Here is a 13,531-nt window from a genome sequence, read left to right on the forward strand (position 1 = left end):
GTTGTGCACCCATAGACTTGCATTGGCGTACTACGGCCGTAGTACGCTGACAACACGGACCGTAGAATACGGATGAGAAATATACGGCTGGTGCGAGGGACCCCATAGAGAATCATTGGTCCGTGTCTAATGCGTGCTTTTTGCGCCTCTCACTCGCCCGTATTCCTCACCAGTGTGACTCCGGCCTAAAGCCCCGTCTCACATAGCGAGATTGCTAAAGCATCACCGATTTTGTGACGCAACAGCGATCTCGGTACATGTGACACGTAGCAGCGACCGGCCCCCCCGCTGGATATCGCTGATCGTGCTGGAATGTCCTGGGCCATTCTTTCAACTCGTTGGTGACGCAGAACTCAGGGACGCAGGCTGGAATCGTTCAGAATAGCTGCTGTGTGACAAGGTACCAACGACTGTCGAGGTCGTTATATGGATTGCCGGATCGTTGCTGCGCCGCTGAAGAGATCTGCCTGTTTGGCAGCTTACTAGCGACACACCAGCAATCCTTACCAGGTCGTATTGTCTGGATCGCTGGTGCGTCGCTATGTTAAACGGGACCCTAACCTCAAATTGCCTAAGGCAAAAAAATCCTAACTAAAGATCCCTTATACTAAAATATAACCTTTATTAAATCTTATACAGTGGGGCAAAAAAGTATTTAGTCAGTCAGCAATAGTGCAAGTTCCACCACTTAAAAAGATGAGAGGCGTCTGTAATTTACATCATAGGTAGACCTCAACTATGGGAGACAAACTGAGAAAAAAAAATCCAGGAAATCACATTGTCTGTTTTTTTTTTTTCATTTTATTTGCATATTATGGTGGAAAATAAGTATTTGGTCAGAAACAAGCAATCAAGATTTCTGGCTCTCACAGACCTGTAACTTCTTCTTTAAGAGTCTCCTCTTTCCTCCACTCATTACCTGTAGTAATGGCACCTGTTTAAACTTGTTATCAGTATAAAAAGACACCTGTGCACACCCTCAAACAGTCTGACTCCAAACTCCACTATGGTGAAGACCAAAGAGCTGTCAAAGGACACCAGAAACAAAATTGTAGCCCTGCACCAGGCTGGGAAGACTGAATCTGCAATAGCCAACCAGCTTGGAGTGAAGAAATCAACTGTGGGAGCAATAATTAGAAAATGGAAGACATACAAGACCACTGATAATCTCCCTCGATCTGGTGCTCCACGCAAAATCCCACCCCGTGGGGTCAGAATGATCACAAGAACGGTGAGCAAAAATCCCAGAACCACGCGGGGGGACCTAGTGAATGAACTGCAGAGAGCTGGGACCAATGTAACAAGGCCTACCATAAGTAACACACTACGCCACCATGGACTCAGATCCTGCAGTGCCAGACGTGTCCCACTGCTTAAGCCTGTACATGTCCGGGCCCGTCTGAAGTTTGCTAGAGAGCATTTGGATGATCCAGAGGAGTTTTGGGAGAATGTCCTATGGTCTGATGAAACCAAACTGGAACTGTTTGGTAGAAACACAACTTGTCGTGTTTGAAGGAAAAAGAATACTGAGTTGCATCCATCAAACACCATACCTACTGTAAAGCATGGTGGTGGAAACATCATGCTTTGGGGCTGTTTCTCTGCAAAGGGGCCAGGACGACTGATCCGGGTACATGAAAGAATGAATGGGGCCATGTATCGTGAGATTTTGAGTGCAAACCTCCTTCCATCAGCAAGGGCATTGAAGATGAAACGTGGCTGGGTCTTTCAACATGACAATGATCCAAAGCACACCACCAGGGCAATGAAGGAGTGGCTTCGTAAGAAGCATTTCAAGGTCCTGGAGTGGCCTAGCCAGTCTCCAGATCTCAACCCTATAGAAAACCTTTGGAGGGAGTTGAAAGTCCGTGTTGCCAAGCGAAAAGCCAAAAACATCACTGCTCTAGAGGAGATCTGCATGGAGGAATGGGCCAACATACCAACAACAGTGTGTGGCAACCTTGTGAAGACTTACAGAAAACGTTTGACCTCTGTCATTGCCAACAAAGGATATATCACAAAGTATTGAGATGAAATTTTGTTTCTGACCAAATACTTATTTTCCACCATAATATGCAAATAAAATGAAAAAAAAACAGACAATGTGATTTTCTGGATTTTTTTTTCTCAGTTTGTCTCCCATAGTTGAGGTCTACCTATGATGTAAATTACAGTCGCCTCTCATCTTTTTAAGTGGTGGAACTTGCACTATTGCTGACTGACTAAATACTTTTTTGCCCCACTGTATATACGGGTGTGTGCTCTATTAAAAACATATATAGTGTGAGATAATTATGCTATTTGTCTTGTCCTTTATTCCAGGAGATTCTGTTTTAACCTCTTCGCGCCGGAGCCCATTTTCGTTTTTGCGTTTGTTTTTCGCTCCCCTTCTTTCCAGAGCCATAACTTTTTTTTTATTTTTCAGTCAATATGGCCGTGTGTGGGCTGAGTTGTACTTTTGAATGACACAATTGGTTTTACCATATCGTGTACTCAAAAATGGGAATTGCAAGTGCGGTGAAATTGCAAAAAAGTGCAATCCCACACTTGTTTTTGGGGGGTTTTTTTCACGATGTTCACTAAATGCTAAAACTGACCTGCCATTATGATTCTCCAGGTCATTAGGAGTTTGACACCAAATAAGTCTAGGTTCATTTTTATCTAAGTGGTGAACAAAAATTCAAAACTTTGTAAAAAAAAAAAAAAAAATTGCGCCATTTTTCTATACCCATAACGTCTCCATTTTTCGTGATCTCGGGTTGGGTGAGGGCTTATTTTTTGCGCACTGAGCTGACGTTTTTAATTATACCACTTTTGTGCAGATACGTTCTTTTGATCGCCAATTATTGCATTGTAGCGCAATGTCGAGGCGACCTAAAAACGTAATTCTGGCGGTTTGATTTTTTCTCGCTATGCCGTTTAGTGATAAAGTTAATCCTTTTTTTTTTTTTTTTTCTTTTTTTAGTTTTGGCATGCTTCAATAGCCTTTATAGGAGGCTAGAAGCTGTCGTAACCTGATTGGCTCTGCTACAAAGAGGCAATGCTCAGATCGCCTCTATGTTGCTGAATTACTGCATTGCTATGAGCGCCGACCACAGGGTGGCGCGCATAGCAATCCAGCATCAACAACCATAGAGGTCTGTCCTGCAAAAGTCTGCTTATACACGAGTATATACGGTATGTAAATTGACTTGCACTGAGATCTTAGTGGCAAAATTCACTTGTTTGTATACAAGGACTAAAACTAACTGCTGGCTTTTAAATAATTTCACAAGTGATATACTTTCTATATTATTGCTATCTGAGCTATTCTAATTACTCCCAATATTATAGAGATCAATGACTGGATTCACTTAATAAATCTCACTTATAGCAATAATTTTCATAAATTACGGTATTATTGCATCATGTGGCCGCGGACCACACGTTAATGCTCTATGCCAATTGACCAACACAATATTGCTTATTTAAAATGAAGAGCCAGCCGCCTCCCCAACATGTTTTACAATTACTGGCTTCATCAGGGGTAATGAGGCTGCAATGGACGCTGGGCAAGATCTTTTAAAGAGTAGGTTTGTGAGGTCACAGAGATCATCCTGTCAGTGTATGTTCAGTGTACGTTTATAATCTACTAATCCTCCATTTTGTTCCTATCCATAAGACTACTACTGATAGGCCAGGAAACAGTGCCTATGAGAGGTACATATAGTTAGATCTTACCTGTCCAATAAGGTATAGGGTCTGTCTGAAGGTCCTTTTAATTCACGGATCATAAGTGACCAGCAATTACCAACCAATTGAAAATCATTGCAGCAAAGTAGGGACCAATACCCCAATCCTTCCGGGTGACCCATGTGGGTAATGTTGTATCCATACCTGTATAATGAAAGCGTTGATCATTGTTGGTAAGTACAGGACCTGCGATGTCACGTGACGAGAAGCTGCGCATGCGTCAGAGCAATTGCTCAGATTAGGCACTAACATAACAGGACCTGTCAAATGTTCATGTCTCCAGGACCTACCAGAGCGTGCATCATGTGACACAAGGTGGCGCGGGTGACATGAGTGTTGGGCCTGTTACAGGGAGACCAAGGAAATAATAAACTGAAAGAATCAGTAAATATGTGGATGAGCTGCTGTCTCCACTTGTTCAGGCGTTATTACCATCCTATATCCGTGACAGTAAAGACATGATTTTGAAATTACAGGATGCCACAGTACCAGATTCCACAATTCTCACAAGCCTCGATGTAGAGACATTGTATTCAAATATCAAACATGCAAGATGAGTATCAGTGGCGCTTGTGCAAGAGAGTATTGGAGCAGCAATCGCTTAGACACTTGTCACACGGTGTCAAACGGATATGTAATAGAGCACAATGTAAAAAAGCATGCGCATAAAATACTCATAGAAAAAAATGGGGTATGAGCACTTATAATAGTCACACAACAATATGAAAGAATCAACTCTCTATCCCACATGAAAAATATAACAGTATTTAGAATCCAGAGGATGCTGTCCGCAATATTAAAAATGATGATCCAATATTCATGCAATGAAATCTCAAGCACCAAAGCATGAACTTAATAATTATAAAGCAGTACCTGTAGCCATGATGCAATGGAAATCCTCCTTCCGGTGAGCACATTGTTCTCTATTAAATATCAAACATAACTTGGGAATTACGGCAGTCACTCAATTTCTCTCAGCCAAACTGTTTAAAGCACATGATGTTTTTATTTCATTTATAATGTTTGTTTTCACTCAAAATTATTCTACCTTTGGCAGTGCCTTTTACCATCATGTGAGGGGCATCGCCATGGGTATTTCTCGTGCACCTACTTATGCGAGCTTATGAATTTGGGTCCTAGGAGATGCAATTCTTGTTGTCATAAAGGTTTGAATGAGGGCTTTACCTATACAGCCTTCTTATAAAAAGGATGCATTTACTCCCTGATGGGAAATATGATATAACTTTTTACAGTTGATACTTACCAACATTCCCATTAACCACATTCCCACCTGAGACCTACCCATACATCCCTGTGACCTGGATCTTATTGACCTGGGACTTATGGGTACATTCCGTCGATTTTGCGTGCACACTGGTTGTGCACGCACAATCGTCGCCAGGTGTCAGCTGATTCTGATAGCTGGCACTAAGTGCACTTAGGTCCCGCACCGCTCCCTGCACTTTAACCCCCTAAATGCTGAGATACACATATTTGGTATCGCCGCGTCCAGAACGACTCGACCTATGAAACTTTCCCACTAGTTAACCCCTTTGCTGAACACCATAAAAAAGGAATAAAATAATGCTTTATCTTCATACCGCTGAACAAAAAGTGAAATAATAGACAGTCAAAAAGACGAATATAAGCAAAAATGAAAACTCTAAAAACGTAGTCTTGTCCCGCAAAAAATAAGCCATCATACAGCTCCATCAGCGGAAAAATAAAAGTTATAGCTCTCAGAATAAAGCGATGCAAAAATAATTTTTTTCTCTAAAATAATTTATGTAAAAGCGCCAAAACATTAAAAAAAATATAACTGTGGTATTCCTGTAGTCGTACTGACCTGAAGAATAAAGCTGCCTTATCAATTTTGCCACATAAACCCTCAACCCAAAAAAATTCCTGAATTGTTGTTTTTTGTTCATTCTGCCTCCCAAAAATTGAAATAGAAAGCAATCAAAAAATGTCATGGGTCTGAAAATAGTACCAATAAAAATGTCAACTCGTCCCCCAAAACAAGCCCTCACAAGACTCTGTGGACTGAAATATGGAAAAATTATAGCTTTCAAAATGTGATTTTGCAAAAACTAGTTTTTGCAATAAAAAATTATTTTACTGTGTGACAGCAGCCAAACGTATAAAAATTAAATCTGGTATCACTGTAATTGCACCGACCTAATGAATAAAGTTGTCTAATTACTTATACCGCATGAGGAATGGTGAAAAAAAAAAAAAAAAAATTCTTCACCTGCTGTTTTGTTCATTCTGTCTCCCAAAGATCACAGTAAGGCTCGGCACATTTATCCCGCGCTCTACGCTGAGCGCTTACACCGGGGATTCTATGTAAATCTCTGAAAAACGTGATTTAGACGGAACCCTGGCTGAAGATTCCCCATAATGAGGCAGATGGAGGCACTGTGGATGCCATAGGACCTGTGCTCCGGCAGTGTCCGCCTTTTTAAGATTGCATAAAAGTGCAGTTGGCCACAGTTTTGTGTAGGACAGACGAAGTCCAGAGTAAAGGCCCTTTTACATTTAGCGATGCACCAGCGATCCCGACCACGATACGACCCGGTCAGGATCACTGGTGCATCGCTAAATGATCGCTAGTGAGCTGCCACACAGGTAGATCTCACAGCGATGCAGAAGCGATACAGCGGACGATACTTACCTTTCAGACGAGGCGATCCTGACGTCCTCCCGCCCACGTCCACATGTCGCTCGTCGGCGCCAGCAGGAAGCACCCGACGAGAAATGGAGCTGACCGATCTCGCGCGATCAGCGACAGACAGCGGGGGAGCCAGTCGGAGGTAAGTATCACACATAGCGATATCACTAGCGATATCGCTGCGGCGTCACCAAATCGGTGATGCTTTAGCGATATTGCTAGCGATATCGCTATGTGTAAAACCCCTTTAACTCTGCTGCCTCATTATAGTGAATGGATCCCATGGGGTTTCATCTGAATCACGTCACACAGAGATTTAGATGGAAACCCCAGAGTAAGTGATCAGCGTATAGCGCAAGATAAATGTGATCCCAGACGTTATGTAAAATGTTCCTAATAAAAGCTTCAAATCAATCAACAAAAAAGCAAGTCCTCACTCAGGTCTGTCATCTGTTAACCAAAATATAAGGGGCTTAGATGTTAGGCTGCTTTCACACATCCGGCTTTTGGAATCCGGCACGATGCGGCGAAATTTGGAACAACCGGATCCGGCACCGGATCCGGTTTTGTCCCATAGAGTTGTATTGTCGCCGCACCGTGCCAGATGGGTATGCGGCGCATTCTGTTTTTGCCGGATACGGCAAGAAGTAGCCGTCCGGCGTCTGCAACAACGTTCGCTGCAACGTTTTTTGACAGCGCCGGACCGTTTTTTCTCAGAGTGCATGCGCGGAGACTGTGAGTCTCGCGCTGCTCTTTTAAATGTGGGTGCCACCGTATCCGGCCACGCAGGCATCCGGTGTCTCCGGCACATCCCGGGTTCCTTCCCTACGGCTTTTCGCCACATGGCGCTGGAGACACAAAGCCGGATGTGTGAAAGAAGCCTTACTGGTATAAAATACCTCTGGAAAAGAGAAATGGCTTCTTGCCCCTCAAAAGAAATTCAGCAAATTCTGCGCTCCTAAATCCAAATGTCACCCTCCCTTCTGATCCCCACAGTGTCCTTAACCACATAGCGGGTCCACATGTTTGGCATTTCTGAAGCAATGAGAGCCCACCTAACTTATGGGTGCATGTCTCCAGAAGCATGAGCTAGGTATAACATAGTGGTGACTGCAACGTGCTGGTCACTACAATGGCAGTTTGCAATTTTCACTCGGCAACATCCATTGCTGCTTGTTTCTGGAAAACACTCATAGAGTCAAAATTGTCACTACAACTGTAGATAAATTCCCAAAGTGGTATAATTTCCAAAATGGAGTCACTGGAGGGGGGATTCTGCTCGTCTAGCAATTAGGGGCTCTGTATATGGAGTCTGCAAACTATTCTCTGAAAATCTGCGCTCAAGGAGGCAGATAGCACTCCGTCCCTCCCCAGTCTCTCCACATGGCTAAGCAGTACTGTACAGCCATATATGGGGTATTGCCACTTTCAGTAGAAATTGTGGGACAAATTATGGTGCCATTTTTATCCACTTCTTGTGTGAAAAAATGTAAAATATGGTGCTAAAACAAATTTTGGTGGTAAAAATGTAGTTGCTTTTTTCTTTACTGCTCATTGGTATTTAAATTCTGTGAAACACCCATCAATATGAACACTGCACCCCTAGATGAATAGATGAATTCGTTAAGAGGTGTAGTTTGTAAAATGGGGTTCTGCTGTTCTGGCACCTCATGGGTTCTCCGAGTGGGTCATGGCACCTGCAAACTATAACAGTAAAATCTGCACTATAGTATAGCGCTCCTTACCTTCTGAGCTTTGCACTGTGCCTGAAAAATATGTCTTGATTAGGCCTCTTTCACACTTCAGTTTTTTGTGTCAGTTAAAATCCGCCAAAAAGGCGGGCAAGCGGATCCGTTGTTAACTGATGTGAACGGATGCCACAGGATCCGTTTTTTGACGGATCCGCAAAATGAGGAAATTTAAAGGAACCGCTGGAGAGAGAGAGAGAGAGAGAGAGAGAATCTTGTTTTTTGTCCGGCACCCAGACAGAATTTCGGGTTAAATCAGTGTCTGGAGGATCCGCCGGCCAAAAAAACGTTGCAAGCTCCGTTTGGAAATCTTTGAGGATGTTGACGGACAGCAACATTATGGCGGATCCGCACAAAAACGGATGCAACGGATGGCAATCCGTCAAGATCCGCCAATAATGAAAGTCAATGGGGGAAAAAACGGATCCGCAAAAAAAAAAATTGCGGATCCGTTTTTTTCAAAGCCTGGCGGATTTTGACTGATTGTAAAAAACGGAAGTGTGAAAGAGGCCTTACCTGCAGGGTATTGGCACACTCAGGAAAAATTGACCTGTTTGTTTAACCCCTTACCTACAATTGACGCAATATTCCGTCCATGTGACCATGGACCTAATTACCATGGACGGAATATTACGTCATCGCGATCAGCGGCGCCCACGTGGTGAGCGCCGCTGATCGCGGCCGAGTGTCAGCTAATTATCATAGCTGACACCCGGCACAATGTGTCAGGGGCGGTCACGGACCGCCCCCAACACGTTAACCCCTTGCACACCGTGATCAAACACGATCGCGGTGTACCGGGGGTTAAAGGGAAGCATCGGCAGGGAGGGGGCTCCCTCCGTGCTACCCTGAGCCCCCCACGGCAGCGCAATGTGCATCGCTGCTGCCGGGGGCTCCTTTCCTGCAGGTCCCCAGATCCAATATGGCGACGGGGACCTCCGGGGGCCTGCAGGAAGCTGGCTTCCTCAGTGCCTGCAAAGCGCAGGCATGAGGAAGCCTGTGCAGTGCCTGTGACAGATTGCTGATCTGTCTCAGTGATCTGTGATGTGACAGATCAGCGATCTGTCACAGGACAGTTATGTCCCCCCTGGGACATTGTAATAAAGTAAAAAAAAAATAAAAAAAAAGTGTAAAAATAATTTTAAAAAAAAATCGCTAAATAAATTAAAAAAAAAAAAAAAAAAAATATTCCCCAATAAATTCATTTTTTGGAAATAAAAACAAAACAATAAAAGTATACATATTTGGTATTGCAGCGTCCGTAACGACCCGCCCTATAAAACTGTCCCAATAGTTAACCCCTTTAGCGAACCCCTTAAAAAATAAAAAACGAAGCAAAAAATAATGATTTATTATCATACCGCCGAACAAAAAGTGCAATAACGCGCGATCAAAAAGACGCATATAAATATCCATGGTACCGCTGAAAACGTCATCTTGTCCCGCAAAAAACGAGCCACCATACAGCATCATCAGCGAAAAAATAAAAAAAGTTATAGCTCGCAGAATAAAGTGATGCAAAAATAATTATTTTTTATATAAAATTGTTTTCATTGCATAAAAGCGCCAAAACATAAAAAAAGGACCTAAATGAGGTATCGCTGTAACCATACTGCCCAAAGAATAAAACCGCCTTATAAATTTTACCGCACCCGGAACGGCGTAAACGCACCACCCAAAAGAAATTCATGAAACGCTGGTTTTTGTTCATTCTGCGTCCCAAAAAACGAAATAAAAAGCGATCAAAAAATGTCACATGCCCGAGCATGATACCAATAAAAGCATCAACTCGTCCCGCAAAAAATAAGACCTCACATGACTCGGTGGGTCAAAATATGGAAAAATTATAGCTCTCAATATGTGGTGATGCAAAAACTATTTTTACAATAAAAAGCGTCTTTTAGCGTGCGACAGCTGCCAAACATAAAAACGGCCATAAATAGTAAATCAAACCCCCCGTTATCACCCCCTTAGTTAGGGAAAAATAATAAAATTAAAAAAATGTATTTCCATTTTCCCATTAGGGTTAGGGCTTGGGCTAGGGTTAGGGTTAGGGCTAGGGTTAGAATTGGGGGTTTCCACTATTTGCGCACATCAGGTGCTCTCCAAATGCAACATGGCGTCTGATCTCAATTCCAGCCAATTCTGCGTTGAAAAAGTCAAATGGTGCTCCTTCCCTTCCAAGCTCTGCCATGCACCCAAACAGTGTTTTACCCCCTCATATGGGGTATCAGCCTACTCAGGACAATTTGCAAAACATCTCTTGGGGTCCTATTTCTCCTGTTGCCCTTAGGAAAATAAAAATTTTGGGGCAAAAATATCATTTTTGTGGAAAAAAAAATTTTTATTTTCACGCCTGGGCTTTATAAACTTCTGTGAAGCACTTGGGGGTTCAAAGTGCTCACCACACATCTAGATAAGTTCCTTGGGGGTCTAGTTTCCAAAATGGGGTCATTTGTGGGGGGTTTCCACTGTTTTGGTACATCAGGGGCTTTCCAAACGCGACATGGTGTCCGATCTCAATTCCAGCCAAAAAGGTCAAATGGCGCTGCTTGCCTTCCGAGCTCTGCCATGCGCCCAAATAGTCATTTACACCCACATATGGGGTATCAGCGTACTCAGGACAAATTGCACAATAACTTTTAGGGTCCTGTTACCCTTGGGAAAATAAAAATTGGGGGTGAAAAGATCATTTTGTGGAAAAAATATGATTTTTTAATTGTACCGCTGTACATTATAAACTTGTGTGAAGCCCTTGTGGGTTCAAAGTTCTCACCAAATATCTAGATAAGTTCCTTAGGGGGTCTAGTTTCAAAAATGAGGTCACTTGTGGGGGGTTTCCACTGTTTAGGTACATCAGGGGCTCTCCAAACGCGACATGGCGTCCGATCAGAATTCCAGCCAATTTTGCATTGAAAAAGTCAAACGGCGCTCCTTCCCTTCTGAGCTCTGCCATGCGCCGAAACAGTGGTTTCCCCCCCACATATCAGGTATCAGCGTGCTCAGGACAAATTGCACAATAATTTTTACAGTCCAATTTCTCCTGTTACACTTGGTAAAATAAAAAAAATTGAACCTGAAGTAATTTTTTTTGTGAAAAAAAGTTAAATGTTAATTTTTTTTAAATATTCAAAAAATTCCTGTGACGCACCTGAAGGGTTAATAAACTCCTTGAATGTGGTTTTAAGCACCTTAAGGGGTGCAGTTTTTAGAATGGTGTCACTTTTGGGTATTTTCTATCATATAGACCCCTCAAAGTGGCTTCAAATGTGATGTGGTCCGTAAAAATAAAATGGTGTTGCAAAAATGAGAGATCGCTGGTCAACTTTTAACCCTTATATCTTACTAACAAATAAAAATTTTGGTTCCAAAATTGTGCTGATGTAAAGTAAACATGTGGCAAATGTTACTTATTAACTTTTTTGTGTGCCATATCTCTGTGATTTAAGGGCATAAAAATTCAAAGTTGGAAAATTGCGGAATTTTCAAAATTTTCGCCAAATTTCCGTTTTTCTCACAAATAAACGCAAGTTATATGAATGAAATTTTACCACTAACATGAAGTACAATATGTCACGAGAAAACAATGTCAGAATCACTGGGATCCATGGAAGCGTTTCAGAGTTATTACCTCATAAAGGGACAGTGGTCAGAATTGTAAAAATTGGCCCGGTAGTTAACGTGCAAACCACCCTTGGTAGTGAAGGGGTTAAAAAAAAAATATTAGCCCATAGAAGAATTTAAAACTTGGTGCTAAAACAACATTTTAGTGGTAAAATGTAATTTATTCTTTGTTCACTGTTCAATGGTGTAAAATTCAGTGAGGCACCACTAGATGAATTTATTGGGGAGTGTAGTTTGTAAAATGAGTTAATATATAGGGGGTTTCTGTTGTCCTGGCACCTCAGGGGGCTCTACCAATGTGACATGGCACCCTCAAACCATTCCAGCAAAATCTGAACTCCAATATGGCACCTCTTCCCTTTTGAGCTTTGCACTGTGCCTCAAAAGTGGTATTCCCCCACATATGGGGTATCAGCGTACTCAGGAGAAATTTCTCAACAAATTGTTTGTTGGAATTTCTGATGTTACCCTTGTAAAAATAAAATAAAAGGTGCTAAAATAACATTTTTGTTTGGAAAATGTGATTTTTTTTATTTTCTCGTGTCAGTGTATGTTTAGAATCTACTAATTCTCCATTTTATTCCTATCCATAAGACTACTACTGATAGGCCAGGAAACAGTGTCTATGATAGGTACCTATAGTTCTCATATTAGAACTTACCTGTCCAATAAGGGATAGGCTCTGTCTGAAGGTCCTGTTCATTCACTTATCCTAACTGACCAGCGATTACCAACCAATTGAAAATCATTGCGCCAAAGTAGGGACCAATACCCGAATCCTTCCAGGTGACCCAGTCTTATGGATAGGAATAAAGTGGAGGATTAGTAGATTATAAACATTCATTGACAGGATGACCTCTACGACATCACAAACCTACTCTTTAAAAGATCAAAGGTCTTGCCCAGCATCCGTTGCAGCCTCATTACCCCTGATGAAGTCAGTAATGGTGAAACATGTTGGGGAGGCGGCTGGCTCTTCATTTTAAATAGGCAATATTGTGTTGGTCAATTGGCATACAGCATTAACGTGTGGTCCGCGGCCACATGATGCAATAAAAATGTATGAAAATTATTACTGTAACATTTATCATTGATATCTAGATTTTTGGGGGTAATCAGAATAGCTCAGATAGCAATAGCGTTGAAAGTATATCACTTGTGATTTAATAGCCATCAGTTAGTTTTAGTCCTTGTATACAAACAATTTAGGCAATTTACATATCATAGAATAAAGGACAAGTCAGATAGCTTAATGATCTCACACTATGTATGTTGTAATTGCACACACCCATATATTTTCTAAGATTTAATAAATGCTATATTTCATCTTAAGTAATGTTTAGTTAGGAATTTTTTGCCTTAGGCAATTTGAAATTAAGAGATTTTTAAGTATTTGGCACCAAAAACTGCAACTAATACCATAAAACAAATCATGGAAAGTGACTTAAAAAAACAAAACAAATGATGAATCGATGTCTAGGTGTATGTAAATAACACATACACCTGTCTACTATGTGAATGACTGTATGGAGCCTGATTTTTCATACAGCTGTCTGAACTCTACCTAAAGTTTCCTTACTCCCCATTCTCAAAGGAAAGCATGACTGTACAATTTAGGTAAATTTATTTATTTTTCAATTTTTAAAATGATCAATAATATCACATACAGGGGACAAATACCACCGCACCATGACCACACACCATATTACCACCACATAGTGACCTATAATGCCACATACAAGGAACAAATACCGTC

This window comes from Dendrobates tinctorius, unplaced genomic scaffold (genome assembly GCF_039654945.1).
Source record: "Dendrobates tinctorius isolate UK_male_01 unplaced genomic scaffold, ASM3965494v1 ptg000011l, whole genome shotgun sequence".
NCBI classification, from domain to species: Eukaryota; Metazoa; Chordata; class Amphibia; order Anura; family Dendrobatidae; genus Dendrobates; species Dendrobates tinctorius.